This window comes from Sardina pilchardus, chromosome 20, assembly GCF_963854185.1.
Source record: "Sardina pilchardus chromosome 20, fSarPil1.1, whole genome shotgun sequence".
NCBI lineage: Eukaryota > Metazoa > Chordata > Actinopteri > Clupeiformes > Clupeidae > Sardina > Sardina pilchardus.
This window is the reverse complement of record NC_085013.1, coordinates 162,269-180,587: the sequence shown is the minus strand read 5'-3', so window position 1 is coordinate 180,587 and position 18,319 is coordinate 162,269. Positions and strand designations below refer to the sequence as shown.

The window sequence follows — 18,319 nt, the reverse complement described above, 5'->3', positions numbered from 1 at the left end:
ACACACCAAGTGGTTTTTGCCATGCTATGTCACCATTACAATTTATTTAGCTTCTAAACAAATCTGTGAGCGTTTTAATCAGAGATAAAGCTGCCCTATGTATGTTGTACTGTGAGTAAAGTATGTGCACTTGCCTAACCAAACTCTTCTGTCAGTACCCATCGTTTTTAGGATAAAGAAGGAACAGTTATTGGAAATGTTACCAAGTTTTAAATGCCATTTGTTGTATTCTTCACTTTCAAAGTTGAACTCCACGCGGAAAATGCGCCCTTGTTTTCTTGAACACAATGTAGCACGCGTCTCCAACCCGGGTTAGGGAGCTTTAAGTAGGTTACTTTGGCCGGTTGCTTTCGCTTACGGCCATACCACGCTGAACACGCCCGATCTCGTCCGATCTCGGAAGCTAAGCAACGTCGGGCCTGGTTAGTACTTGGATGGGAGACCGCCTGGGAATACCAGGTGCCGTAAGCTTTTCTCTCCATCAGCCAGTGAAACTTTTTTTTTTTTCAGGCTGTCTGTCTGTGCGTGCCTGCTCCCTAGTACGTAGACGTTCCAACCCCTTTGAATATTTGCTTCCTCCGTTTGAAAGCAAAATAAATAAATACATAAATAAATAAATAAATAAATACATAGGTAGGAAATATAGGCTAAGCCAGCAACAGGTCGGAAAAAATTGCACGAGTTGACTGTAAACAGCTGGCGGATTGGGGGAGTTTTAGTGCTTGTTTTCATCTGGAATGTTTAGCTTATTTTTTGGGGTGACAGCTTTGTTTTCGATGTAGTTTTCACCGTGTTGTACAATTCCCGGTCTCGCTGTGTTCATTCGCCCAAGAGCTGCAAAGTAATTTTTCAACACTGTCTGAGTATGGAAAATAGCCTATAGTCTGCATGGCCTTCGACATCCCAGATATTGTAGTGTTTTCCTGAACAACTGTAGGTTACTCGTTTCAGGATGTCCAAGTAGAGCGAGTGACCAAAGGTCCTGTTTTTACGCACAGCGAATTGATATATGAAAAGCTAATATCAGCGTGCTTCATGAAGTTTTGCTTGACAGCAGTTGCTACTACATAGCCTATGTTGTCGGATTAGATGCAGCATTCGATTGACGTGTGTCTACTATTACGTATAAGGCCTATATAAACCGTGCGCTAAGGAGAAGCGCTCATTCACGTCTCCGTCGCCGGAGGGAGCGCCACGCTTTCTGTCGCTAGTGTACATCTGGACATGTATGGATCATTGGCTGCCAGTGACTCTAGCACACCAGTAGAGAACTGCATTAGGAGCAGTTGTTTTTTCTTTCTCCGTGGCGAAGATGAAGCAAAGAGGATCCACGAAACAACCCTCTTTACAACACATGACCTGAATGCGCAGTCCTAACTGGCCAGAGACCCAACTCGGAGCGTCCGCATCCCGACCGGTATGTGTACGTTGTTTTCATTGAGAGGCTAAGTTTCTAAAACGAAGCTCATATTTTATGAATTGTAAATTAGGGCTGTTCTCTCCAATGAAACGTCCCCTGTGTTTTCGCTCTGCTTAGAAAAACGGATTTTTTTTTTTTATATCCCATCAAATACTTAGTGGTTTTATATTCTCATGCATGGCCAGACACTGATTTCTCTCCTTAGCTTTGAGTATCATCTTTGTTTGAAAAGCTGAGCTTTTTTTTACTCCAGTGACATTTTCTAATTTACTTGTGGTAGTTTCAAATGGTGTACACACCAAGTGGTTTTTGCCATGCTATGTCACCATTACAATTTATTTAGCTTCTAAACAAATCTGTGAGCGTTTTAATCAGAGATAAAGCTGCCCTATGTATGTTGTACTGTGAGTAAAGTATGTGCACTTGCCTAACCAAACTCTTCTGTCAGTACCCATCGTTTTTAGGATAAAGAAGGAACAGTTATTGGAAATGTTACCAAGTTTTAAATGCCATTTGTTGTATTCTTCACTTTCAAAGTTGAACTCCACGCGGAAAATGCGCCCTTGTTTTCTTGAACACAATGTAGCGTACCTCACCTTTCACAACACACGCGTCTCCAACCCGGGTTAGGGAGCTTTAAGTAGGTTACTTTGGCCGTGTTTTCGCTTACGGCCATACCACGCTGAACACGCCCGATCTCGTCCGATCTCGGAAGCTAAGCAGCGTCGGGCCTGGTTAGTACTTGGATGGGAGACCGCCTGGGAATACCAGGTGCCGTAAGCTTTTCTCTCCATCAGCCAGTGAAACTTTTTTTTTTTTCAGGCTGTCTGTCTGTGCGTGCCTGCTCCCTAGTACGTAGACGTTCCAACCCTTTTGAATATTTGCTTCCTCCGTTTGAAAGCAAAATAAAGAAATACATAAATAAATAAATGAATAAATACATAGGTAGGAAATATAGGCTAAGCCAGCAACAGGTCGGAAAAAATTGCACGAGTTGACTGTAAACAGCTGGCGGATTGGGGGAGTTTTAGTGCTTGTTTTCATCTGGAATGTTTAGCTTATTTTTTGGGGTGACAGCTTTGTTTTCGATGTAGTTTTCACCGTGTTGTACAATTCCCGGTCTCGCTGTGTTCATTCGCCCAAGAGCTGCAAAGTAATTTTTTCAACACTGTCTGAGTATGGAAAATAGCCTATAGTCTGCATGGCCTTCGACATCCCAGATATTGTAGTGTTTTCCTGAACAACTGTAGGTTACTCGTTTCAGGATGTCCAAGTAGAGCGAGTGACCAAAGGTCCTGTTTTTACGCACAGCGAATTGATATATGAAAAGCTAATATCAGCGTGCTTCTTGAAGTTTTGCTTGACAGCAGTTGCTACTACATAGCCTATGTTGTCGGATTAGATGCAGCATTCGATTGACGTGTGTCTACTATTACGTATAAGGCCTATATAAACCGTGCGCTAAGGAGAAGCGCTCATTCACGTCTCCGTCGCCGGAGGGAGCGCCACGCTTTCTGTCGCTAGTGTACATCTGGACATGTATGGATCATTGGCTGCCAGTGACTCTAGCACACCAGTAGAGAACTGCATTAGGAGCAGTTGTTTTTTCTTTCTCCGTGGCGAAGATGAAGCAAAGAGGATCCACGAAACAACCCTCTTTACAACACATGACCTGAATGCGCAGTCCTAACTGGCCAGAGACCCAACTCGGAGCGTCCGCATCCCAACCGGTATGTGTACGTTGTTTTCATTGAGAGGCTAAGTTTCTAAAACGAAGCTCATATTTTATGAATTGTAAATTAGGGCTGTTCTCCAATGAAACGTCCCCTGTGTTTTCGCTCTGCTTAGAAAAACGGATTTTTTTTTTTTTATATCCCATCAAATACTTAGTGGTTTTATATTCTCATGCATGGCCAGACACTGATTTCTCTCCTTAGCTTTGAGTATCATCTTTGTTTGAAAAGCTGAGCTTTTTTTTACTCCAGTGACATTTTCTAATTTACTTGTGGTAGTTTCAAATGGTGTACACACCAAGTGGTTTTTGCCATGCTATGTCACCATTACAATTTATTTAGCTTCTAAACAAATCTGTGAGCGTTTTAATCAGAGATAAAGCTGCCCTATGTATGTTGTACTGTGAGTAAAGTATGTGCACTTGCCTAACCAAACTCTTCTGTCAGTACCCATCGTTTTTAGGATAAAGAAGGAACAGTTATTGGAAATGTTACCAAGTTTTAAATGCCATTTGTTGTATTCTTCACTTTCAAAGTTGAACTCCACGCGGAAAATGCGCCCTTGTTTTCTTGAACACAATGTAGCGTACCTCACCTTTCACAACACACGCGTCTCCAACCCGGGTTAGGGAGCTTTAAGTAGGTTACTTTGGCCGGTTGCTTTCGCTTACGGCCATACCACGCTGAACACGCCCGATCTCGTCCGATCTCGGAAGCTAAGCAGCGTCGGGCCTGGTTAGTACTTGGATGGGAGACCGCCTGGGAATACCAGGTGCCGTAAGCTTTTCTCTCCATCAGCCAGTGAAACTTTTTTTTTTTTCAGGCTGTCTGTCTGTGCGTGCCTGCTCCCTAGTACGTAGACGTTCCAACCCCTTTGAATATTTGCTTCCTCCGTTTGAAAGCAAAATAAAGAAATACATAAATAAATAAATGAATAAATACATAGGTAGGAAATATAGGCTAAGCCAGCAACAGGTCGGAAAAAATTGCACGAGTTGACTGTAAACAGCTGGCGGATTGGGGGAGTTTTAGTGCTTGTTTTCATCTGGAATGTTTAGCTTATTTTTTGGGGTGACAGCTTTGTTTTCGATGTAGTTTTCACCGTGTTGTACAATTCCCGGTCTCGCTGTGTTCATTCGCCCAAGAGCTGCAAAGTAATTTTTTCAACACTGTCTGAGTATGGAAAATAGCCTATAGTCTGCATGGCCTTCGACATCCCAGATATTGTAGTGTTTTCCTGAACAACTGTAGGTTACTCGTTTCAGGATGTCCAAGTAGAGCGAGTGACCAAAGGTCCTGTTTTTACGCACAGCGAATTGATATATGAAAAGCTAATATCAGCGTGCTTCTTGAAGTTTTGCTTGACAGCAGTTGCTACTACATAGCCTATGTTGTCGGATTAGATGCAGCATTCGATTGACGTGTGTCTACTATTACGTATAAGGCCTATATAAACCGTGCGCTAAGGAGAAGCGCTCATTCACGTCTCCGTCGCCGGAGGGAGCGCCACGCTTTCTGTCGCTAGTGTACATCTGGACATGTATGGATCATTGGCTGCCAGTGACTCTAGCACACCAGTAGAGAACTGCATTAGGAGCAGTTGTTTTTTCTTTCTCCGTGGCGAAGATGAAGCAAAGAGGATCCACGAAACAACCCTCTTTACAACACATGACCTGAATGCGCAGTCCTAACTGGCCAGAGACCCAACTCGGAGCGTCCGCATCCCGACCGGTATGTGTACGTTGTTTTCATTGAGAGGCTAAGTTTCTAAAACGAAGCTCATATTTTATGAATTGTAAATTAGGGCTGTTCTCTCCAATGAAACGTCTCCTGTGTTTTCGCTCTGCTTAGAAAAACGGATTTTTTTTTTTTTAAATCCCATCAAATACTTAGTGGTTTTATATTCTCATGCATGGCCAGACACTGATTTCTCTCCTTAGCTTTGAGTATCATCTTTGTTTGAAAAGCTGAGCTTTTTTTTTACTCCAGTGACATTTTCTAATTTACTTGTGGTAGTTTCAAATGGTGTACACACCAAGTGGTTTTTGCCATGCTATGTCACCATTACAATTTATTTAGCTTCTAAACAAATCTGTGAGCGTTTTAATCAGAGATAAAGCTGCCCTATGTATGTTGTACTGTGAGTAAAGTATGTGCACTTGCCTAACCAAACTCTTCTGTCAGTACCCATCGTTTTTAGGATAAAGAAGGAACAGTTATTGGAAATGTTACCAAGTTTTAAATGCCATTTGTTGTATTCTTCACTTTCAAAGTTGAACTCCACGCGGAAAATGCGCCCTTGTTTTCTTGAACACAATGTAGCGTACCTCACCTTTCACAACACACGCGTCTCCAACCCGGGTTAGGGAGCTTTAAGTAGGTTACTTTGGCCGGTTGCTTTCGCTTACGGCCATACCACGCTGAACACGCCCGATCTCGTCCGATCTCGGAAGCTAAGCAACGTCGGGCCTGGTTAGTACTTGGATGGGAGACCGCCTGGGAATACCAGGTGCCGTAAGCTTTTCTCTCCATCAGCCAGTGAAACTTTTTTTTTTTTCAGGCTGTCTGTCTGTGCGTGCCTGCTCCCTAGTACGTAGACGTTCCAACCCCTTTGAATATTTGCTTCCTCCGTTTGAAAGCAAAATAAATAAATACATAAATAAATAAATAAATAAATACATAGGTAGGAAATATAGGCTAAGCCAGCAACAGGTCGGAAAAAATTGCACGAGTTGACTGTAAACAGCTGGCGGATTGGGGGAGTTTTAGTGCTTGTTTTCATCTGGAATGTTTAGCTTATTTTTTGGGGTGACAGCTTTGTTTTCGATGTAGTTTTCACCGTGTTGTACAATTCCCGGTCTCGCTGTGTTCATTCGCCCAAGAGCTGCAAAGTAATTTTTCAACACTGTCTGAGTATGGAAAATAGCCTTTAGTCTGCATGGCCTTCGACATCCCAGATATTGTAGTGTTTTCCTGAACAACTGTAGGTTACTCGTTTCAGGATGTCCAAGTAGAGCGAGTGACCAAAGGTCCTGTTTTTACGCACAGCGAATTGATATATGAAAAGCTAATATCAGCGTGCTTCATGAAGTTTTGCTTGACAGCAGTTGCTACTACATAGCCTATGTTGTCGGATTAGATGCAGCATTCGATTGACGTGTGTCTACTATTACGTATAAGGCCTATATAAACCGTGCGCTAAGGAGAAGCGCTCATTCACGTCTCCGTCGCCGGAGGGAGCGCCACGCTTTCTGTCGCTAGTGTACATCTGGACATGTATGGATCATTGGCTGCCAGTGACTCTAGCACACCAGTAGAGAACTGCATTAGGAGCAGTTGTTTTTTCTTTCTCCGTGGCGAAGATGAAGCAAAGAGGATCCACGAAACAACCCTCTTTACAACACATGACCTGAATGCGCAGTCCTAACTGGCCAGAGACCCAACTCGGAGCGTCCGCATCCCGACCGGTATGTGTACGTTGTTTTCATTGAGAGGCTAAGTTTCTAAAACGAAGCTCATATTTTATGAATTGTAAATTAGGGCTGTTCTCTCCAATGAAACGTCCCCTGTGTTTTCGCTCTGCTTAGAAAAACGGATTTTTTTTTTTTATATCCCATCAAATACTTAGTGGTTTTATATTCTCATGCATGGCCAGACACTGATTTCTCTCCTTAGCTTTGAGTATGGCTATGGCTATGGCTATGGCTATGGCTATGGCTATGGTTATTTAGCAGACGCCTTTGTCCAAAGCGAAGTATCATCTTTGTTTGAAAAGCTGAGCTTTTTTTTACTCCAGTGACATTTTCTAATTTACTTGTGGTAGTTTCAAATGGTGTACACACCAAGTGGTTTTTGCCATGCTATGTCACCATTACAATTTATTTAGCTTCTAAACAAATCTGTGAGCGTTTTAATCAGAGATAAAGCTGCCCTATGTATGTTGTACTGTGAGTAAAGTATGTGCACTTGCCTAACCAAACTCTTCTGTCAGTACCCATCGTTTTTAGGATAAAGAAGGAACAGTTATTGGAAATGTTACCAAGTTTTAAATGCCATTTGTTGTATTCTTCACTTTCAAAGTTGAACTCCACGCGGAAAATGCGCCCTTGTTTTCTTGAACACAATGTAGCACGCGTCTCCAACCCGGGTTAGGGAGCTTTAAGTAGGTTACTTTGGCCGGTTGCTTTCGCTTACGGCCATACCACGCTGAACACGCCCGATCTCGTCCGATCTCGGAAGCTAAGCAACGTCGGGCCTGGTTAGTACTTGGATGGGAGACCGCCTGGGAATACCAGGTGCCGTAAGCTTTTCTCTCCATCAGCCAGTGAAACTTTTTTTTTTTTCAGGCTGTCTGTCTGTGCGTGCCTGCTCCCTAGTACGTAGACGTTCCAACCCCTTTGAATATTTGCTTCCTCCGTTTGAAAGCAAAATAAATAAATACATAAATAAATAAATAAATAAATACATAGGTAGGAAATATAGGCTAAGCCAGCAACAGGTCGGAAAAAATTGCACGAGTTGACTGTAAACAGCTGGCGGATTGGGGGAGTTTTAGTGCTTGTTTTCATCTGGAATGTTTAGCTTATTTTTTGGGGTGACAGCTTTGTTTTCGATGTAGTTTTCACCGTGTTGTACAATTCCCGGTCTCGCTGTGTTCATTCGCCCAAGAGCTGCAAAGTAATTTTTCAACACTGTCTGAGTATGGAAAATAGCCTATAGTCTGCATGGCCTTCGACATCCCAGATATTGTAGTGTTTTCCTGAACAACTGTAGGTTACTCGTTTCAGGATGTCCAAGTAGAGCGAGTGACCAAAGGTCCTGTTTTTACGCACAGCGAATTGATATATGAAAAGCTAATATCAGCGTGCTTCATGAAGTTTTGCTTGACAGCAGTTGCTACTACATAGCCTATGTTGTCGGATTAGATGCAGCATTCGATTGACGTGTGTCTACTATTACGTATAAGGCCTATATAAACCGTGCGCTAAGGAGAAGCGCTCATTCACGTCTCCGTCGCCGGAGGGAGCGCCACGCTTTCTGTCGCTAGTGTACATCTGGACATGTATGGATCATTGGCTGCCAGTGACTCTAGCACACCAGTAGAGAACTGCATTAGGAGCAGTTGTTTTTTCTTTCTCCGTGGCGAAGATGAAGCAAAGAGGATCCACGAAACAACCCTCTTTACAACACATGACCTGAATGCGCAGTCCTAACTGGCCAGAGACCCAACTCGGAGCGTCCGCATCCCGACCGGTATGTGTACGTTGTTTTCATTGAGAGGCTAAGTTTCTAAAACGAAGCTCATATTTTATGAATTGTAAATTAGGGCTGTTCTCTCCAATGAAACGTCCCCTGTGTTTTCGCTCTGCTTAGAAAAACGGATTTTTTTTTTTTATATCCCATCAAATACTTAGTGGTTTTATATTCTCATGCATGGCCAGACACTGATTTCTCTCCTTAGCTTTGAGTATGGCTATGGCTATGGCTATGGCTATGGCTATGGCTATGGCTATGGCTATGGCTATGGCTATGGTTATTTAGCAGACGCCTTTGTCCAAAGCGAAGTATCATCTTTGTTTGAAAAGCTGAGCTTTTTTTTACTCCAGTGACATTTTCTAATTTACTTGTGGTAGTTTCAAATGGTGTACACACCAAGTGGTTTTTGCCATGCTATGTCACCATTACAATTTATTTAGCTTCTAAACAAATCTGTGAGCGTTTTAATCAGAGATAAAGCTGCCCTATGTATGTTGTACTGTGAGTAAAGTATGTGCACTTGCCTAACCAAACTCTTCTGTCAGTACCCATCGTTTTTAGGATAAAGAAGGAACAGTTATTGGAAATGTTACCAAGTTTTAAATGCCATTTGTTGTATTCTTCACTTTCAAAGTTGAACTCCACGCGGAAAATGCGCCCTTGTTTTCTTGAACACAATGTAGCACGCGTCTCCAACCCGGGTTAGGGAGCTTTAAGTAGGTTACTTTGGCCGGTTGCTTTCGCTTACGGCCATACCACGCTGAACACGCCCGATCTCGTCCGATCTCGGAAGCTAAGCAGCGTCGGGCCTGGTTAGTACTTGGATGGGAGACCGCCTGGGAATACCAGGTGCCGTAAGCTTTTCTCTCCATCAGCCAGTGAAACTTTTTTTTTTTTCAGGCTGTCTGTCTGTGCGTGCCTGCTCCCTAGTACGTAGACGTTCCAACCCCTTTGAATATTTGCTTCCTCCGTTTGAAAGCAAAATAAAGAAATACATAAATAAATAAATGAATAAATACATAGGTAGGAAATATAGGCTAAGCCAGCAACAGGTCGGAAAAAATTGCACGAGTTGACTGTAAACAGCTGGCGGATTGGGGGAGTTTTAGTGCTTGTTTTCATCTGGAATGTTTAGCTTATTTTTTGGGGTGACAGCTTTGTTTTCGATGTAGTTTTCACCGTGTTGTACAATTCCCGGTCTCGCTGTGTTCATTCGCCCAAGAGCTGCAAAGTAATTTTTTCAACACTGTCTGAGTATGGAAAATAGCCTATAGTCTGCATGGCCTTCGACATCCCAGATATTGTAGTGTTTTCCTGAACAACTGTAGGTTACTCGTTTCAGGATGTCCAAGTAGAGCGAGTGACCAAAGGTCCTGTTTTTACGCACAGCGAATTGATATATGAAAAGCTAATATCAGCGTGCTTCTTGAAGTTTTGCTTGACAGCAGTTGCTACTACATAGCCTATGTTGTCGGATTAGATGCAGCATTCGATTGACGTGTGTCTACTATTACGTATAAGGCCTATATAAACCGTGCGCTAAGGAGAAGCGCTCATTCACGTCTCCGACGCCGGAGGGAGCGCCACGCTTTCTGTCGCTAGTGTACATCTGGACATGTATGGATCATTGGCTGCCAGTGACTCTAGCACACCAGTAGAGAACTGCATTAGGAGCAGTTGTTTTTTCTTTCTCCGTGGCGAAGATGAAGCAAAGAGGATCCACGAAACAACCCTCTTTACAACACATGACCTGAATGCGCAGTCCTAACTGGCCAGAGACCCAACTCGGAGCGTCCGCATCCCAACCGGTATGTGTACGTTGTTTTCATTGAGAGGCTAAGTTTCTAAAACGAAGCTCATATTTTATGAATTGTAAATTAGGGCTGTTCTCCAATGAAACGTCCCCTGTGTTTTCGCTCTGCTTAGAAAAACGGATTTTTTTTTTTTTATATCCCATCAAATACTTAGTGGTTTTATATTCTCATGCATGGCCAGACACTGATTTCTCTCCTTAGCTTTGAGTATCATCTTTGTTTGAAAAGCTTAGCTTTTTTTTACTCCAGTGACATTTTCTAATTTACTTGTGGTAGTTTCAAATGGTGTACACACCAAGTGGTTTTTGCCATGCTATGTCACCATTACAATTTATTTAGCTTCTAAACAAATCTGTGAGCGTTTTAATCAGAGATAAAGCTGCCCTATGTATGTTGTACTGTGAGTAAAGTATGTGCACTTGCCTAACCAAACTCTTCTGTCAGTACCCATCGTTTTTAGGATAAAGAAGGAACAGTTATTGGAAATGTTACCAAGTTTTAAATGCCATTTGTTGTATTCTTCACTTTCAAAGTTGAACTCCACGCGGAAAATGCGCCCTTGTTTTCTTGAACACAATGTAGCGTACCTCACCTTTCACAACACACGCGTCTCCAACCCGGGTTAGGGAGCTTTAAGTAGGTTACTTTGGCCGGTTGCTTTCGCTTACGGCCATACCACGCTGAACACGCCCGATCTCGTCCGATCTCGGAAGCTAAGCAGCGTCGGGCCTGGTTAGTACTTGGATGGGAGACCGCCTGGGAATACCAGGTGCCGTAAGCTTTTCTCTCCATCAGCCAGTGAAACTTTTTTTTTTTTCAGGCTGTCTGTCTGTGCGTGCCTGCTCCCTAGTACGTAGACGTTCCAACCCCTTTGAATATTTGCTTCCTCCGTTTGAAAGCAAAATAAAGAAATACATAAATAAATAAATGAATAAATACATAGGTAGGAAATATAGGCTAAGCCAGCAACAGGTCGGAAAAAATTGCACGAGTTGACTGTAAACAGCTGGCGGATTGGGGGAGTTTTAGTGCTTGTTTTCATCTGGAATGTTTAGCTTATTTTTTGGGGTGACAGCTTTGTTTTCGATGTAGTTTTCACCGTGTTGTACAATTCCCGGTCTCGCTGTGTTCATTCGCCCAAGAGCTGCAAAGTAATTTTTTCAACACTGTCTGAGTATGGAAAATAGCCTATAGTCTGCATGGCCTTCGACATCCCAGATATTGTAGTGTTTTCCTGAACAACTGTAGGTTACTCGTTTCAGGATGTCCAAGTAGAGCGAGTGACCAAAGGTCCTGTTTTTACGCACAGCGAATTGATATATGAAAAGCTAATATCAGCGTGCTTCTTGAAGTTTTGCTTGACAGCAGTTGCTACTACATAGCCTATGTTGTCGGATTAGATGCAGCATTCGATTGACGTGTGTCTACTATTACGTATAAGGCCTATATAAACCGTGCGCTAAGGAGAAGCGCTCATTCACGTCTCCGTCGCCGGAGGGAGCGCCACGCTTTCTGTCGCTAGTGTACATCTGGACATGTATGGATCATTGGCTGCCAGTGACTCTAGCACACCAGTAGAGAACTGCATTAGGAGCAGTTGTTTTTTCTTTCTCCGTGGCGAAGATGAAGCAAAGAGGATCCACGAAACAACCCTCTTTACAACACATGACCTGAATGCGCAGTCCTAACTGGCCAGAGACCCAACTCGGAGCGTCCGCATCCCGACCGGTATGTGTACGTTGTTTTCATTGAGAGGCTAAGTTTCTAAAACGAAGCTCATATTTTATGAATTGTAAATTAGGGCTGTTCTCTCCAATGAAACGTCTCCTGTGTTTTCGCTCTGCTTAGAAAAACGGATTTTTTTTTTTTTAAATCCCATCAAATACTTAGTGGTTTTATATTCTCATGCATGGCCAGACACTGATTTCTCTCCTTAGCTTTGAGTATCATCTTTGTTTGAAAAGCTGAGCTTTTTTTTTACTCCAGTGACATTTTCTAATTTACTTGTGGTAGTTTCAAATGGTGTACACACCAAGTGGTTTTTGCCATGCTATGTCACCATTACAATTTATTTAGCTTCTAAACAAATCTGTGAGCGTTTTAATCAGAGATAAAGCTGCCCTATGTATGTTGTACTGTGAGTAAAGTATGTGCACTTGCCTAACCAAACTCTTCTGTCAGTACCCATCGTTTTTAGGATAAAGAAGGAACAGTTATTGGAAATGTTACCAAGTTTTAAATGCCATTTGTTGTATTCTTCACTTTCAAAGTTGAACTCCACGAGGAAAATGCGCCCTTGTTTTCTTGAACACAATGTAGCGTACCTCACCTTTCACAACACACGCGTCTCCAACCCGGGTTAGGGAGCTTTAAGTAGGTTACTTTGGCCGGTTGCTTTCGCTTACGGCCATACCACGCTGAACACGCCCGATCTCGTCCGATCTCGGAAGCTAAGCAACGTCGGGCCTGGTTAGTACTTGGATGGGAGACCGCCTGGGAATACCAGGTGCCGTAAGCTTTTCTCTCCATCAGCCAGTGAAACTTTTTTTTTTTTCAGGCTGTCTGTCTGTGCGTGCCTGCTCCCTAGTACGTAGACGTTCCAACCCCTTTGAATATTTGCTTCCTCCGTTTGAAAGCAAAATAAATAAATACATAAATAAATAAATAAATAAATACATAGGTAGGAAATATAGGCTAAGCCAGCAACAGGTCGGAAAAAATTGCACGAGTTGACTGTAAACAGCTGGCGGATTGGGGGAGTTTTAGTGCTTGTTTTCATCTGGAATGTTTAGCTTATTTTTTGGGGTGACAGCTTTGTTTTCGATGTAGTTTTCACCGTGTTGTACAATTCCCGGTCTCGCTGTGTTCATTCGCCCAAGAGCTGCAAAGTAATTTTTCAACACTGTCTGAGTATGGAAAATAGCCTATAGTCTGCATGGCCTTCGACATCCCAGATATTGTAGTGTTTTCCTGAACAACTGTAGGTTACTCGTTTCAGGATGTCCAAGTAGAGCGAGTGACCAAAGGTCCTGTTTTTACGCACAGCGAATTGATATATGAAAAGCTAATATCAGCGTGCTTCATGAAGTTTTGCTTGACAGCAGTTGCTACTACATAGCCTATGTTGTCGGATTAGATGCAGCATTCGATTGACGTGTGTCTACTATTACGTATAAGGCCTATATAAACCGTGCGCTAAGGAGAAGCGCTCATTCACGTCTCCGTCGCCGGAGGGAGCGCCACGCTTTCTGTCGCTAGTGTACATCTGGACATGTATGGATCATTGGCTGCCAGTGACTCTAGCACACCAGTAGAGAACTGCATTAGGAGCAGTTGTTTTTTCTTTCTCCGTGGCGAAGATGAAGCAAAGAGGATCCACGAAACAACCCTCTTTACAACACATGACCTGAATGCGCAGTCCTAACTGGCCAGAGACCCAACTCGGAGCGTCCGCATCCCGACCGGTATGTGTACGTTGTTTTCATTGAGAGGCTAAGTTTCTAAAACGAAGCTCATATTTTATGAATTGTAAATTAGGGCTGTTCTCTCCAATGAAACGTCCCCTGTGTTTTCGCTCTGCTTAGAAAAACGGATTTATTTTTTTTATATCCCATGAAATACTTAGTGGTTTTATATTCTCATGCATGGCCAGACACTGATTTCTCTCCTTAGCTTTGAGTATGGCTATGGCTATGGCTATGGCTATGGCTATGGCTATGGCTATGGCTATGGTTATTTAGCAGACGCCTTTGTCCAAAGCGAAGTATCATCTTTGTTTGAAAAGCTGAGCTTTTTTTTACTCCAGTGACATTTTCTAATTTACTTGTGGTAGTTTCAAATGGTGTACACACCAAGTGGTTTTTGCCATGCTATGTCACCATTACAATTTATTTAGCTTCTAAACAAATCTGTGAGCGTTTTAATCAGAGATAAAGCTGCCCTATGTATGTTGTACTGTGAGTAAAGTATGTGCACTTGCCTAACCAAACTCTTCTGTCAGTACCCATCGTTTTTAGGATAAAGAAGGAACAGTTATTGGAAATGTTACCAAGTTTTAAATGCCATTTGTTGTATTCTTCACTTTCAAAGTTGAACTCCACGCGGAAAATGCGCCCTTGTTTTCTTGAACACAATGTAGCACGCGTCTCCAACCCGGGTTAGGGAGCTTTAAGTAGGTTACTTTGGCCGGTTGCTTTCGCTTACGGCCATACCACGCTGAACACGCCCGATCTCGTCCGATCTCGGAAGCTAAGCAACGTCGGGCCTGGTTAGTACTTGGATGGGAGACCGCCTGGGAATACCAGGTGCCGTAAGCTTTTCTCTCCATCAGCCAGTGAAACTTTTTTTTTTTTCAGGCTGTCTGTCTGTGCGTGCCTGCTCCCTAGTACGTAGACGTTCCAACCCCTTTGAATATTTGCTTCCTCCGTTTGAAAGCAAAATAAATAAATACATAAATAAATAAATAAATAAATACATAGGTAGGAAATATAGGCTAAGCCAGCAACAGGTCGGAAAAAATTGCACGAGTTGACTGTAAACAGCTGGCGGATTGGGGGAGTTTTAGTGCTTGTTTTCATCTGGAATGTTTAGCTTATTTTTTGGGGTGACAGCTTTGTTTTCGATGTAGTTTTCACCGTGTTGTACAATTCCCGGTCTCGCTGTGTTCATTCGCCCAAGAGCTGCAAAGTAATTTTTCAACACTGTCTGAGTATGGAAAATAGCCTATAGTCTGCATGGCCTTCGACATCCCAGATATTGTAGTGTTTTCCTGAACAACTGTAGGTTACTCGTTTCAGGATGTCCAAGTAGAGCGAGTGACCAAAGGTCCTGTTTTTACGCACAGCGAATTGATATATGAAAAGCTAATATCAGCGTGCTTCATGAAGTTTTGCTTGACAGCAGTTGCTACTACATAGCCTATGTTGTCGGATTAGATGCAGCATTCGATTGACGTGTGTCTACTATTACGTATAAGGCCTATATAAACCGTGCGCTAAGGAGAAGCGCTCATTCACGTCTCCGTCGCCGGAGGGAGCGCCACGCTTTCTGTCGCTAGTGTACATCTGGACATGTATGGATCATTGGCTGCCAGTGACTCTAGCACACCAGTAGAGAACTGCATTAGGAGCAGTTGTTTTTTCTTTCTCCGTGGCGAAGATGAAGCAAAGAGGATCCACGAAACAACCCTCTTTACAACACATGACCTGAATGCGCAGTCCTAACTGGCCAGAGACCCAACTCGGAGCGTCCGCATCCCGACCGGTATGTGTACGTTGTTTTCATTGAGAGGCTAAGTTTCTAAAACGAAGCTCATATTTTATGAATTGTAAATTAGGGCTGTTCTCTCCAATGAAACGTCCCCTGTGTTTTCGCTCTGCTTAGAAAAACGGATTTTTTTTTAATATCCCATCAAATACTTAGTGGTTTTATATTCTCATGCATGGCCAGACACTGATTTCTCTCCTTAGCTTTGAGTATGGCTATGGCTATGGCTATGGCTATGGCTATGGCTATGGCTATGGCTATGGCTATGGCTATGGTTATTTAGCAGACGCCTTTGTCCAAAGCGAAGTATCATCTTTGTTTGAAAAGCTGAGCTTTTTTTTACTCCAGTGACATTTTCTAATTTACTTGTGGTAGTTTCAAATGGTGTACACACCAAGTGGTTTTTGCCATGCTATGTCACCATTACAATTTATTTAGCTTCTAAACAAATCTGTGAGCGTTTTAATCAGAGATAAAGCTGCCCTATGTATGTTGTACTGTGAGTAAAGTATGTGCACTTGCCTAACCAAACTCTTCTGTCAGTACCCATCGTTTTTAGGATAAAGAAGGAACAGTTATTGGAAATGTTACCAAGTTTTAAATGCCATTTGTTGTATTCTTCACTTTCAAAGTTGAACTCCACGCGGAAAATGCGCCCTTGTTTTCTTGAACACAATGTAGCACGCGTCTCCAACCCGGGTTAGGGAGCTTTAAGTAGGTTACTTTGGCCGGTTGCTTTCGCTTACGGCCATACCACGCTGAACACGCCCGATCTCGTCCGATCTCGGAAGCTAAGCAGCGTCGGGCCTGGTTAGTACTTGGATGGGAGACCGCCTGGGAATACCAGGTGCCGTAAGCTTTTCTCTCCATCAGCCAGTGAAACTTTTTTTTTTTTCAGGCTGTCTGTCTGTGCGTGCCTGCTCCCTAGTACGTAGACGTTCCAACCCCTTTGAATATTTGCTTCCTCCGTTTGAAAGCAAAATAAAGAAATACATAAATAAATAAATAAATAAATGCATAGGTAGGAAATATAGGCTAAGCCAGCAACAGGTCGGAAAAAAATTGCACGAGTTGACTGTAAACAGCTGGCGGATTGGGGGAGTTTTAGTGCTTGTTTTCATCTGGAATGTTTAGCTTATTTTTTGGGGTGACAGCTTTGTTTTCTATGTAGTTTTCACCGTGTTGTACAATTCCCGGTCTCGCTGTGTTCATTCGCCCAAGAGCTGCAAAGTAATTTTTTCAACACTGTCTGAGTATGGAAAATAGCCTATAGTCTGCATGGCCTTCGACATCCCAGATATTGTAGTGTTTTCCTGAACAACTGTAGGTTACTCGTTTCAGGATGTCCAAGTAGAGCGAGTGACCAAAGTTCCTGTTTTTACGCACAGCGAATTGATATATGAAAAGCTAATATCAGCGTGCTTCATGAAGTTTTGCTTGACAGCAGTTGCTACTACATAGCCTATGTTGTCGGATTAGATGCAGCATTCGATTGACGTGTGTCTACTATTACGTATAAGGCCTATATAAACCGTGCGCTAAGGAGAAGCGCTCATTCACGTCTCCGTCGCCGGAGGGAGCGCCACGCTTTCTGTCGCTAGTGTACATCTGGACATGTATGGATCATTGGCTGCCAGTGACTCTAGCACACCAGTAGAGAACTGCATTTGGAGCAGTTGTTTTTTCTTTCTCCGTGGCGAAGATGAAGCAAAGAGGATCCACGAAACAACCCTCTTTACAACACATGACCTGAATGCGCAGTCCTAACTGGCCAGAGACCCAACTCGGAGCGTCCGCATCCCAACCGGTATGTGTACGTTGTTTTCATTGAGAGGCTAAGTTTCTAAAACGAAGCTCATATTTTATGAATTGTAAATTAGGGCTGTTCTCTCCAATGAAACGTCCCCTGTGTTTTCGCTCTGCTTAGAAAAACGGATTTTTTTTTTTTTTTATATCCCATCAAATACTTAGTGGTTTTATATTCTCATGCATGGCCAGACACTGATTTCTCTCCTTAGCTTTGAGTATCATCTTTGTTTGAAAAGCTGAGCTTTTTTTTACTCCAGTGACATTTTCTAATTTACTTGTGGTAGTTTCAAATGGTGTACACACCAAGTGGTTTTTGCCATGCTATGTCACCATTACAATTTATTTAGCTTCTAAACAAATCTGTGAGCGTTTTAATCAGAGATAAAGCTGCCCTATGTATGTTGTACTGTGAGTAAAGTATGTGCACTTGCCTAACCAAACTCTTCTGTCAGTACCCATCGTTTTTAGGATAAAGAAGGAACAGTTATTGGAAATGTTACCAAGTTTTAAATGCCATTTGTTGTATTCTTCACTTTCAAAGTTGAACTCCACGCGGAAAATGCGCCCTTGTTTTCTTGAACACAATGTAGCGTACCTCACCTTTCACAACACACGCGTCTCCAACCCGGGTTAGGGAGCTTTAAGTAGGTTACTTTGGCCGGTTGCTTTCGCTTACGGCCATACCACGCTGAACACGCCCGATCTCGTCCGATCTCGGAAGCTAAGCAGCGTCGGGCCTGGTTAGTACTTGGATGGGAGACCGCCTGGGAATACCAGGTGCCGTAAGCTTTTCTCTCCATCAGCCAGTGAAACTTTTTTTTTTTTCAGGCTGTCTGTCTGTGCGTGCCTGCTCCCTAGTACGTAGACGTTCCAACCCCTTTGAATATTTGCTTCCTCCGTTTGAAAGCAAAATAAAGAAATACATAAATAAATAAATGAATAAATACATAGGTAGGAAATATAGGCTAAGCCAGCAACAGGTCGGAAAAAATTGCACGAGTTGACTGTAAACAGCTGGCGGA

At 42.9% G+C, this 18,319-nt stretch overlaps 11 non-coding genes across 11 annotated transcripts; all 11 read left to right on the top strand.

Moving 5' to 3' along the window:
- Nucleotides 1-352: 352 nt before the first annotated feature.
- LOC134068245 (5S ribosomal RNA) lies at nucleotides 353-471 on the top strand. Its single transcript, XR_009936628.1, has one exon. It is a non-coding gene; the product is annotated as a 5S ribosomal RNA (ribosomal RNA).
- Nucleotides 472-2,084: 1,613 nt separating this feature from the next.
- Nucleotides 2,085-2,203, top strand: LOC134068294 (5S ribosomal RNA). The gene has a single exon (XR_009936673.1). It is a non-coding gene; the product is annotated as a 5S ribosomal RNA (ribosomal RNA).
- A 1,615-nt stretch (nucleotides 2,204-3,818) lies between these two features.
- Nucleotides 3,819-3,937, top strand: LOC134068293 (5S ribosomal RNA). The gene has a single exon (XR_009936672.1). It is a non-coding gene; the product is annotated as a 5S ribosomal RNA (ribosomal RNA).
- Nucleotides 3,938-5,555: 1,618 nt separating this feature from the next.
- LOC134068244 (5S ribosomal RNA) lies at nucleotides 5,556-5,674 on the top strand. Its single transcript, XR_009936627.1, has one exon. It is a non-coding gene; the product is annotated as a 5S ribosomal RNA (ribosomal RNA).
- A 1,667-nt stretch (nucleotides 5,675-7,341) lies between these two features.
- On the top strand, nucleotides 7,342-7,460 carry LOC134068243 (5S ribosomal RNA). The gene has a single exon (XR_009936626.1). It is a non-coding gene; the product is annotated as a 5S ribosomal RNA (ribosomal RNA).
- A 1,691-nt stretch (nucleotides 7,461-9,151) lies between these two features.
- Nucleotides 9,152-9,270, top strand: LOC134068292 (5S ribosomal RNA). Its single transcript, XR_009936671.1, has one exon. It is a non-coding gene; the product is annotated as a 5S ribosomal RNA (ribosomal RNA).
- A 1,615-nt stretch (nucleotides 9,271-10,885) lies between these two features.
- Nucleotides 10,886-11,004, top strand: LOC134068291 (5S ribosomal RNA). The gene has a single exon (XR_009936670.1). It is a non-coding gene; the product is annotated as a 5S ribosomal RNA (ribosomal RNA).
- A 1,618-nt stretch (nucleotides 11,005-12,622) lies between these two features.
- On the top strand, nucleotides 12,623-12,741 carry LOC134068242 (5S ribosomal RNA). The gene has a single exon (XR_009936625.1). It is a non-coding gene; the product is annotated as a 5S ribosomal RNA (ribosomal RNA).
- Nucleotides 12,742-14,420: 1,679 nt separating this feature from the next.
- On the top strand, nucleotides 14,421-14,539 carry LOC134068318 (5S ribosomal RNA). The gene has a single exon (XR_009936695.1). It is a non-coding gene; the product is annotated as a 5S ribosomal RNA (ribosomal RNA).
- Nucleotides 14,540-16,228: 1,689 nt separating this feature from the next.
- Nucleotides 16,229-16,347, top strand: LOC134068290 (5S ribosomal RNA). Its single transcript, XR_009936669.1, has one exon. It is a non-coding gene; the product is annotated as a 5S ribosomal RNA (ribosomal RNA).
- Nucleotides 16,348-17,967: 1,620 nt separating this feature from the next.
- LOC134068288 (5S ribosomal RNA) lies at nucleotides 17,968-18,086 on the top strand. The gene has a single exon (XR_009936667.1). It is a non-coding gene; the product is annotated as a 5S ribosomal RNA (ribosomal RNA).
- The last annotated feature ends 233 nt before the right edge of the window (nucleotides 18,087-18,319 follow it).